This window comes from Mus pahari, chromosome 7 (assembly GCF_900095145.1).
Source record: "Mus pahari chromosome 7, PAHARI_EIJ_v1.1, whole genome shotgun sequence".
NCBI classification, from domain to species: domain Eukaryota; kingdom Metazoa; phylum Chordata; class Mammalia; order Rodentia; family Muridae; genus Mus; species Mus pahari.
The window spans coordinates 53,295,257-53,306,004 of record NC_034596.1 but is presented as its reverse complement, the minus strand read 5'-3'; the positions used below and the strand labels follow the sequence as shown (position 1 = coordinate 53,306,004).

The 10,748-nt window shown below is 38.2% G+C and overlaps 1 long non-coding RNA gene across 1 annotated transcript in view; it reads left to right on the top strand.

Annotated features, from left to right (window-relative positions):
- The window catches only part of LOC110324848, a 40,595-nt gene that overhangs the window by 12,539 nt on the left and 17,308 nt on the right, over positions 1 to 10,748 (top strand). The window contains exons 2-3 of the long non-coding RNA XR_002380702.1: positions 4,779 to 4,913; positions 10,213 to 10,523. This is a non-coding gene — a long non-coding RNA (uncharacterized LOC110324848). The remainder of the gene's footprint in view (positions 1 to 4,778; positions 4,914 to 10,212; positions 10,524 to 10,748) is intronic.

Below are 10,748 nucleotides of genomic sequence, written 5' to 3'. Positions count from 1 at the left end.
CTTCTTCTTCTTCTTCTTCTTCTTCTTCTTCTTCTTCTTCTTCTTCTTCTTCTTCTTCTTCTTCTTCTTCTTCTTCTTCTTCCTTGTCATCTTCCTCTTCCTTTTTTCTCCTCCTCCTTCCTCCTCCTCCACCTCTTCCTGCTCTTTTTTATTCTAATGTTGAGACAGGGTCTCAGTATAGTGTCCTGGCTATCCTGGAACTCTCTATGTAGGTCAGGCTGTTATCAAAGTTACAGAGATCCTTCTGTCTCTGCCTCTTGGGTGTGGGGACTAATGACATGTACCACTATGCTGGACTGTGGTATTTTCTTCTTTTAATGTTAACAAAACAAATAAGATTTTAGTTTTTTGTTTGTTTGTTTTTTGTTTTGTTTTTGTTTTTCGAAATAGGATTTCTTTGTATATCCCTGGCTGTCCTGGAACTCACTTTGTAGACCAGGCTGGCCTCGAATTCAGAAATCTGCCTGCCTCTGCCTCAGGTAGTTTTGATAAATAAAAACAAACAAAAATGACAAGAAAAAAAAGTTCATCTTTTGCCAGTTGGTAAGAGAGAAATCTGGTGTCTTCCTAATTGAATTATGACTGGCATGGTACTGTTTTGTTTGAAACAAACAAAAAATTCCAGATGTAACATAACAGGGATTTAAAAAAAGAAATAACTTTGAAAACCTTAATCTTTTATTACATTTTAGATGTAAACTCACTGCAGAACGCCCATCATTTAAGACCTCGATATCCTAAGGAATGACCTTCTTTTGAAGCAGTGAAGCTCACAACCACGGTTCCTCCTTATCAGATAAACTGGGAAGCCGATTGGCATGGACTTATCAACTAAAAAAATAAAAATAAAGATAAAAAATAAAAGCAAGTGCTGGTTGTTATTCACCATCCCACAGCTGTTTTTAGGAAGGTGGTCCAGTGACCACAGTTACACACTGTGCACTGTGTTCCCAACCCATCCCTATGTGAGTGCTCTTCACAGCTTAGTGTGCAGCTTGGGGCACAGTGGAATCAAAGGAGTGAATGGTGGTGGGATCCTGAGTTTAGAAGATGGCCTTAGGCCTGTTCCTTCTCTTAGCCCAATGAGCTATTGGATGATGTCCTCATTGATTTGGAGACTGGCTCAAGATTCTTTACAATTTTGAAGGGTGAGCATGAGGGTGTCATTTCATGCCATCATTCACTGAAGAATATGAGAGTATCATTACAAGCAGAAAATATATGTTTATGTATTAAGCACATTCCTAGCCTCCCTTAAGCAGTCTCTCATAGCAGACATTTGTATCTGGGCAGTGATTACTCACCAAGAAGGACAATACTGGAAAGAGGCAAACTGTAATAGTGACAGAACCCCAGAAAGACTAAATCTTACCTCTGCGTTCCAGTTGGTTAAAGCACTCGATGTTCAGGTGGTGTTGATATCTAAATAAGCATTTACAGACTTCGCAGGTTCCAAGTAGTCTTTCAACTTGTCTTCCTAGTAAGACATGGAGGTGGTGGTACAGTTGTGTACTCTCAGCACTTGGGTGGCTGAAGAAGGAGGATCAGCTGCTCAAGGTCAACCTCGGCAACATAATGAGTTCAAGGCCCAAGCTACAAGAGACTTGTCTTTAAAACCAACCAAACAAAATTAAAAAAAAAAAAAAAAAAAAGAATGGAGCCGCTAAAAGAAATCTCTTTACTGACAACTAGAACAAACAGTGGCTTTAAAAAAAATAGTTCAAGAATTCACCTCTTCATTCACCTGAAGGAAGGAGTTGGTATTTGCAAACGTGATATCAGAGTCAATTCACCACCATGGGAGAGTGATTTAAGAGTTCTACTTGGGAGAAGTAGTTGGTAAAAATCTCAAACCAAGTTGTTTGAAATATCCTGTGGTTGATACATCCAGTTTGGAGGTTGTAACAGAAAAGCTAGGAATATCATCCCAAGACAGATGTTGTCATAAGAAAATACAGAAGTCTTGATATTGACTAATTTATTCAGTCAATAAACATTAATCGGATGCTACCCAGTCAAAGTACCAAACATGGAGAGAAAGCTAGATCTTTGATCTCAAAGATACTGTGTGGGCAATATAGGAGAAGAAGAACTGAGCGGGTGTGTATATTTTTGTAATGGAAGACTAGTATAGTTTCAGGAAGAAGGCTATAGAAGCCAACTGACTTGTCTGATCATTTAACGATTTAGTCTTTGAAAGACTTTGAGGGCACTTGCTGTGTCTCCCTGAGCCAACGTTGGATCCCTCCTAATATCTACTTATTACTTTTTATTAGTGCTTTTTATTTACTTAGTTTTTTAAAAAACAGTTTTAAGGAGGATAGAAGCTTGGGCAGAGATTACCCTTCAAGGTATGATTTAGATACAATTCCATCTTTTTTTTTTTTTTCCTCCATGCTTACCTCACAGAGCTGTCGTTAAGGTAGGATGCTGGTTGTGTTAGAGGGGTGGACTGACTCACTGCTCCCATGATCATGCTATATCCCCGGATGAACAAATACAGGAGTGGTATCTAGTCACTTTCTACGTCTACTCGGACAAATGGACAATTTAAGCTCTAATATTTCAGTACAAAATGATTCTGTTTGACTCAGGTCTCAGGAAGGGTAGTAGTGTACAAAATTATAGCAGTAACAATGGCAAAAAGTATGAAGCTTCTAATAATAGCTCCTCATTTTAACATGTGTATGTCTTTGGAAACTTCCTGTTACTTAATGTCTTTGCCCCCCTCTCTTGATTAAAGGCTGTCTACCTTAGTCATATATCTCCTAGCGCTCTTGGAGCTTTGTGGGGTTTGTACCTTCAAAGCATTGCAGCAGAACCATTACTATGCCTCAGAGACATGCAGGGGGCCCCGGGCAAATAAAAAAATGTTTTTGAATGCACAACAGGTGTGAAGTTGATGAAAATTCATGACATCTCTACCAGGGCTGTTCCAGCTTATGTCATCAGAAAGGTGAGTGCAAATAATTTCATTTAATATTTTAAATTCTGGAATCTTTCCCATGGCAAAGAATCCATGCAAGTTCTATGTTTTGGCTCTGTTCTGTTTAGTTAGTCTAATTTTAAAAAGTAAAGAAAACTAAAAGCAGTTCCTGATTGTCTTTTATAACTTTTCATTTGCACCATTCCCAAATATATAATCTTTAAAGAGGAAATGAAACGTGGCTTGAGAATATAGTTACCAAATGCAAATATACACTAGAAAAACCACATGAGGACCATTAACATTTATTACTTTTTTTAAAGGTGTAGAAATGTCTTCAAATTTATCTATTAAAATAGAAATAAAAATATTTGAGAAACTCTTAGGAAATAAAAAAAAAAGCCAAAGGCTGCAGATATAGTGGTCAGCTGTTATTAAGTAAAAAAATCTATTGAGAGCCAAATAAAAGGCATTGTGTAGTGAGTCCCTGACTAAAACTGGGAAAACAAGAGCATCACAGTTAATTAGAACCAATCAAGGGGATGCTTTGCAACACCTTTCACAGCAGTGCAACATCTGATCTCCATAGTCTACATTTCCCACAGTTCTGTAGAAAGAAGGATGGGGAAAAATATTTGACTCATTACACTCCACGACACAGATGAATTTCACTTTCTTTTAATTCTTTTAAAGTAACTGTTATGGAAATAAGATCTTGGAAAAAAAATCCCACAAATGTCATTTTATGTGTGCTTTAGGATAATCTGACTTAAATTTTGTTTTAATTTTATATGTATTTTGTGCGGGAGAAAAACACTTATTTTAAAAGTAAAATCTAGACCATAAATTTGAGTTATTAAATACTTTTTGTATAACTACTAAGTAGTGAAGAGGAACTGAGCCTTTCCTGAGTCACTTGAGTACAGGGATAGTATGAATGATTAATGTATTGCAAATAAGTATCATGTTACATCTCTTCTCGGATTAACACAGTACTGAACTAAGTTAACCATGTAACAACAACATCACACATTATCTTAAAAAGTCACATAGGACTGAACACTATCCTGTTCTCACAACTCAGAGCACATTAAGTTTAAGTTGGTTCATAATTCTTAGGGAAAAAACCATCACCAGGGGAATAATACTACTTTTAGGCCTTTTTCAAGAAGTCCACAGTGTGTTTATTGTAAGCAATATTTGCTTTCTTTTTCCTTTTAAAATTTTTGCCATGTAGCCCACATTCAAAAAACAAAATCGGCGTTTTTGTTATTATTGTTAGTCATTCAATAGAAAAGGTAGAGTGTTGTGAACTGCCAAGGTGCTACAGACCATTTTAAAAATGACATTCGAAAAAATATGCACATGTTTTGACAATAGCTGGTTGCCAAGTTTTGCCCTCTTTAAAAAGCTAATTTGTGAATGGCTAGCCTTTTTTTGGAGGCACAACTAGGCATAAAACTGGTGCTGTAGATGTAAGTGAGATGTCTTAGGTGGGCACCCACGTCCCAGTCCCCAGTGTTTACAAAGCATTGCTTGTTATTGAAGATGCTCTCAGACTCGGCATGGTTCTATCTCCTGGTAGATTGAATCATGCTTTGGAGGGAAGCTAAAGCTGTCTGGTGTGTGCTGTTTAGTTTTCATTTATTTTGCTCTGGTCTGCATATTGTCTCCTCCTACAGCACACAAGATGTGGCGTTCCCCCTCTGTCTCATACCCAGATCTCGAAAAATAAAATAAGGAAAAGTAAAAGGCCTTTGCTAAATACTCCCTTTCTTGAAAACGCATTCGCCTGTAGAAGGAAAGCAAGTTCAGAGAACCCGCTTCTCTGTTTCTTTTCCTCTTCGCACAGATTTATTCCCCAGCCCAGCAAGAGGGTGCGCCTGTGACCCTTTTCAAACTCATTCTCCACTCTGCTTATGGAGAGCATCAGCCACAGGACAAATATTTTAGCTTGGATATGCATTTCACAATTAATAATAAAAAGGTATGTTGGGATGTTGTTTCCTTTTCCTTCTAAGCACACAGTCACTCTTGCATTTAACTCAAGATGGCTGTGTTTGTCCTCCAGGGATAGCTGCGAATTCTGTTCCCACACAAACTGCTTTCTAACTATAAGCCCACAATTTGATTTGTAGGGATTGGGATAATCATGGTCTAAAATGTGCATTACAAAAACTCTGCTTATCTAAAAAAAAAAAAATCAGTATTTCTTAAAGCAAACAATTTAAGTAGAAAAGTCATTTGATAAAAATAATTGGTTCAGCTGAGACAGGGCTCACATTCTTCTGCCAGATAATGCTTCAGTGGCGACTCTAACCTCAGTGGTATTCATTAGACACAATTCTCATTCAGCTTTAAGTCCTGGGGTTGGGGGAGTGGATTAGTTTAAAAATAATTTTAAAGAAGTAAACAAATGCAGGAGTAGGCTGGAATAAAAATCTCTATCTCACTGACTTTATGTCATTTAGTTCCTCAAAAATTGTCTTAAGGGGCAGGAGCGTCCTGCGTATAGTGGCAGGACAAGGATGCCTTTTAAACTGGAGAACTTAAAGAAGTTTGCTTAGCAGATGGTAGGTTAACTGAGCCATAAAAATGATCCAGATTGCAATATTAGGAGAGAACCTAAAATTGTATGAAATTTAGAAATTGCGTTATACTAGTCTTTAATAAATAGCACCTCTGGAAATATGGTAAAGCTGTTATGAGCAACTTCTGGGACTCTCAAGTCTAGGAGAACATTAATTTTTTCAAGGTTTTTTTTTGGCTTTCCTACCTGGGGGAATTAGGAAAAATTACATACTTTTAAATTGTCTCCAGGCAGTGGTCCTATATAGATGGTATGTCTCTAAAACAAAAGCTTATAAACAGATTAATTAACAACTCTATTGTCATGATTACTATTGTTTGATTTGGTAGATAGCCAACCAATATAAAATGGGTATAAAAAGGTACAGATTCTTAGGAATATCACAAAATATTCTTTAACTAGTTCAGCATTTGATTAAAAAGCCCCTTGCACGTGATCCTCTAATACTTAGCCATCTCTCTTCAGACTTACAGACACTTAAACTTTACAGATCAGCTAATGTTTTTAGCTACATATTGTATCAAGGTGAAGACAGTCTGTGGCAAGCTAGCTGAGTTCATGACATTTAACACGATTTTTAGTAGTTCTAGTTCAGATGCAATGCTATTGTCAATTTGCTGAAGTTGCAAACATTTTTATTGAAACAGCCCAGTATTGAAAACAATACCATAGTGCTGATAAATATTCACTTTCTTGGCTACTTTATTTTACACACTTTTTAATCTCTTTAGAAACATAATTATACATTATTTGAAAGGAACAAGAAAATAAATATAGTTAGGACCAAAAATGATCTTTTTACTCTGGTGAAAGGAAATTCAAACCCCTTGTCAGTTCAGGACCTAAGCTCCTTCTTGGGTTCAGTGTATCTCTATCTTGTATATAAAGTGAGTTGACAAAATTAACTAGTGAACACAAAGCAAGATGAGAAATCAACCGAGAGACCAGCCAAGCAGGAACAAGGAAGAGTCTCAGGAAATGATATTTTCCCATCAGTGGATAGGCATGCATACATTAAAGGTATAAAAGGCGGCAGGGGGAGAAACAAAAGCTGAACGCTAAGGATCCCGCGAGTCTGAATTAACAAATGGGGGAAAAATGAAATCATTCTGCTTAAACTTGCTCACCAATAAAAGGAGAACTGCCTTTGTTAAATATGCTTGGTGTGATTATCAAGCAAAATTTTTTTCTCCCAGACATCTATGAATAAAACATGCAGTTTGAGCATTAGGTAAACAAACAATAAATGGATGAGTTCAGTTGCAACATAACAACATTTTATTTAGAAAACATATATAATCATATTTGTATTGGCAATCCAAATTTAATGACTTCTTTCAGTAAAGGCACAATGCCTTACAAAAAACAGCTACTGCTCAAAGGTTGCTTATTCTTTGGCCTTTCCCCCACCCCCCTTGTTTTCCCAAAGAGATTTTTAAAGGTCTCTGCTGAACTGTACATCTAGGAAGTCTGGTTATTTTGGAAATTTTTCTTTTAAATCATCTTAATTGTCGTTTACACATGCTGCCAGACAAACAAACAAACGAACAAACAACAACAAAAAACCCCACACATTTCCGGATCAGAAGAGAAAATGTTTCTAGTCGGTGTAGTTTGGGCTGATTGAGGCAAAAACTGCAGCTGAATAGCACTCTTTGGCTTATTAGCCATTTCATTAACACATCTGTAAAATATGAATGAGAAGGAACCATTTACAATAAGGAAGGCGAACAACAGACTGAATTTCCTCTGTTGGTGTTTTATAAGACTGTTAAACAGAAAGCAGAGGGAAGAACTCTCTTTAGACGATGTCACTTAATTAAGTAAAGCGTCCTAATCAGGGTCCCCTCCAATTGTAATGACTGTAGGGAGTCAAGTACATCTCTGTCTATATTAGAGTATCTAACTGCAATGATTTATTGATATTTATTTTAGAAGTACAACACAAAAGCAATAAAACAGCAGAGGCAGGGGAGAGGGAGTGTGCCCTTGCTTTCTGAGGTGCGGCAAGTACACTTTGAAAACATTCCTAATTTTCTCAAGAGAGAGGTTTTGCTTTTTAAAATCAGAGCACACCTCTCGAGAAAGGTGTTACTCCCCTCCCCCCACACACACATTTGATTTTTTTTTTTTCCCACGTGTTCACTGCAACGTTTCTTTGTCCACCGGGTGAATCATTGATTCACTTTCTTCACTGCAAGACTCGCTGCAAATGAGTGGATGAGCACCTGCTGTTTTCTGCAGTGACATTACTGGATTGCCTTCCACAGTGATGTTAGGCTTAAAATACAGCTTCTCTGTATGGGAGAGAGCTTCAGGGAGGGAGGGTAAATACACTGTATAGGCAGGCAGACGTTGGCTGTCCTCCAAGTTGCACACAGCATAAACCTGTTTATCTGCCACATTTCACAAATCTCAAAAACACGTGAATAATCAGGCAAGTCACTGGATAAATGATACACACTAGGGAACCTAACCAGTATTCTGATGAGAGGCTACTAGGGTTCCAAGACACTGGTACAAATAGACTTGAATTGCAGAAATCGTGTTTACTAAAGTTGATTAGTGGTTCAAGGAAGAAAACAGCACATACTAAAATAGATGTGAAGAGCTACCTCAACCCTGTAGGCTTGGCTTGGTATATTGACATGCACACTTCCTGGAGAGTGGAATTAAATAAAATATGTACTCACGGGCCATTCCAATGATCAGTGCCAATGTGCCTCTGGGCTTTACATTAGCTGTTAAGATCATTTACTTCTAAGAACTCAAATGTAAGTATTAGAGGACAGTGTTCTCCAACTCAAATTTACACCAACACAACCACTTGAAATCGAATTGCCAAGTGGGCTGTCCATTTCAAAGGAGCAACTTTTCTAAAACGTTTCTCTCTCTCTCTCTCTCTCTCTCTCTCTCTCTCTCTCTCTCTCTCTCTCTCTCNACACACACACACACACACACACACACACACACACACACTGACACACCTATCAATTGGATTGTTTTCCAACATAATCAATGAATGGCTCAGAGAGGCATCTTCAACTTGTTGGCTTATGGTGCTCAATAGATTTCCTGGTATATCCCACTATTTCCTATTTCCCCTGTTCTGCCTATATTCTGATCACATCAAAGCAAAACTGTTCATCAAGGACAAGTCAACCACTAAACACGGCTTCTACGAGTTTCACCACTGAATACTACACAAAAAACACAATTCATTCCTAGATTGCTTTTTCTGTCCACAAGCTGTGGACCAGAAGGCGGTTACAATTTACTACTTGATCTTATTCAGCTTTTCCACTTTTCTTTCGCTGTGCCATTTAACATTTGACATGGGCACCTTTCGATTCTGCAGTCTTTTTAGGAAACATTATCTCAGTTCCAGGGAGATAGTTCAGTGGGTAAAGGCACCTGTGCCAAGCTAGGAAATCACATGGTCAATCCCAAGACAGGATATGTTATGGAAGGAGACAACTAATTCCTAAAAACTTAGCGTTGGCCACCTTAAGGTTGTCAAGAAAACTAGGGATTAAATTCTATGAATTGTTAATTATGCACTCAACATTTACATTCTCTCTCTCTCTCTCTCTCTCTCTCTCTCTCTCTCTCTCTCTCTCTCTCTCCCTTTTTTGTACTTGTTTGTTTTGCTTTTAGTTTCTATTCTTTCTTCTTGATTTGCTGATCCTGTTACCTCACTCCAGTGTTCACTGGGCACGAGCATTCAGCTGTAAAGTAGAAGCTTTCTAAGTTTGCAGAGGCTAATCTTCAAAGCACACTACAAAAAAACCCCTGAAGGTTATTTATAAATAACAGACCTGGCTGTAATTACAGTGAGATAAATTATTTGTTTAATATGCCTATATACCTTTTGGTTTATTTATCTTGTCTTTTGTTTATTTTGTTTTTGTTTTTTTGAAGCAGAGTTTCTCTGTTTGGTGATGGGCTATCCTGGAACTCCGCCTTTAGACCAGGCTGGCCTCAAACTCAGAGATCTGCCTGCCTCTGCCTCCCTAGTCCTGGGATTGAAGGCGTGCACCACCCTGTCTGGTTATCAGTTATCTTTTAGTGCAGACACCACCTTACTGTAAGACATGTGTGCTTCTCTACATTTTAAACACAAAATCCTCTTTCATACCAAAGAGTCATAATCCAACAAGGTCAAATTACATAAGCACTGCACACTCTACGATGTTTTTCTTTTTTCTTTTTTTTTGTTTTTTTGAGACAGGGTTTCTCTGTGTAGTCCTAGCTGTCCTGGAACTCACTCTGTAGTCCAGGCTGGCCCCAAACTCAGAAATCTGCTTGCCTCTCTCTCCCAAGTGCCGGGATTAAAGAAGACGTGCACCCCCACTGCCTAGCTTATGACGCTTTTCACACTGCAGAAAGTAAATTTACTAAAACTCTCCAAACTTGAATTTTTTGTTAAAATATTGGCAAAGGCATCATTATTTTAGCACCAGGTAGGCGACCTGCAAATTGATGTTCCAAATGATATTCTGCCACATTTGAGCTTTTTTGATTAAAATCTTGACCAAAAAGAGTATATGTTGAGTGTTGCATTTATAGCCAGTTGTACTGGCCAAGATGTTTTTCTTGCCTTGCCTCATTTTCAAATATATACATACATACATACATACATACATACATACATACATATATATTTGTCTCATATTCTCTCTCTCTCTCTCTCAAGGTACAGGATCAAGGCAGACTGAATGGCTCCAATTATCAGAATGTGAAAGCATGAATCAGAATCTACTACTTTTTGTAAGTCTACTCTGAGGAGTCTTGTCTTTAGCCAAGCATCTTTAGCTAAGCAGTACTGGGCCGTGAGAACATACCCACTCTGTGTGTATCTCAGCTCTGTGAGCCGTGGCGGCTCCCTCAGCCCCGTGAAGCCCTGTGAAGTGGAGTTTTTGGAAGTGATGATTATTTTGAGTCAAAAATGATCACCATATACCACATAATGTATACACCAAAGGAACTCAAGAAATAATAGCCACTGTAAGTGAGCACTGCAGCTATAAAAATAATATATAAAGCAACTAAAATAAGAAATTCCTTTCCTCAGGGATGACCGTTAGAAATGGCCTCTCCCTCTTGTGAGGCTATGCCAGTGCCTGGCAAACACTGAAGTGGATGCTCACAGCCAGCTATTGGATGGAACACAGGGTCCCCAATGGAGGAGCTAGAGAAAGTACCCAAGGAGCTGAAGGGGGCTGCAACCCT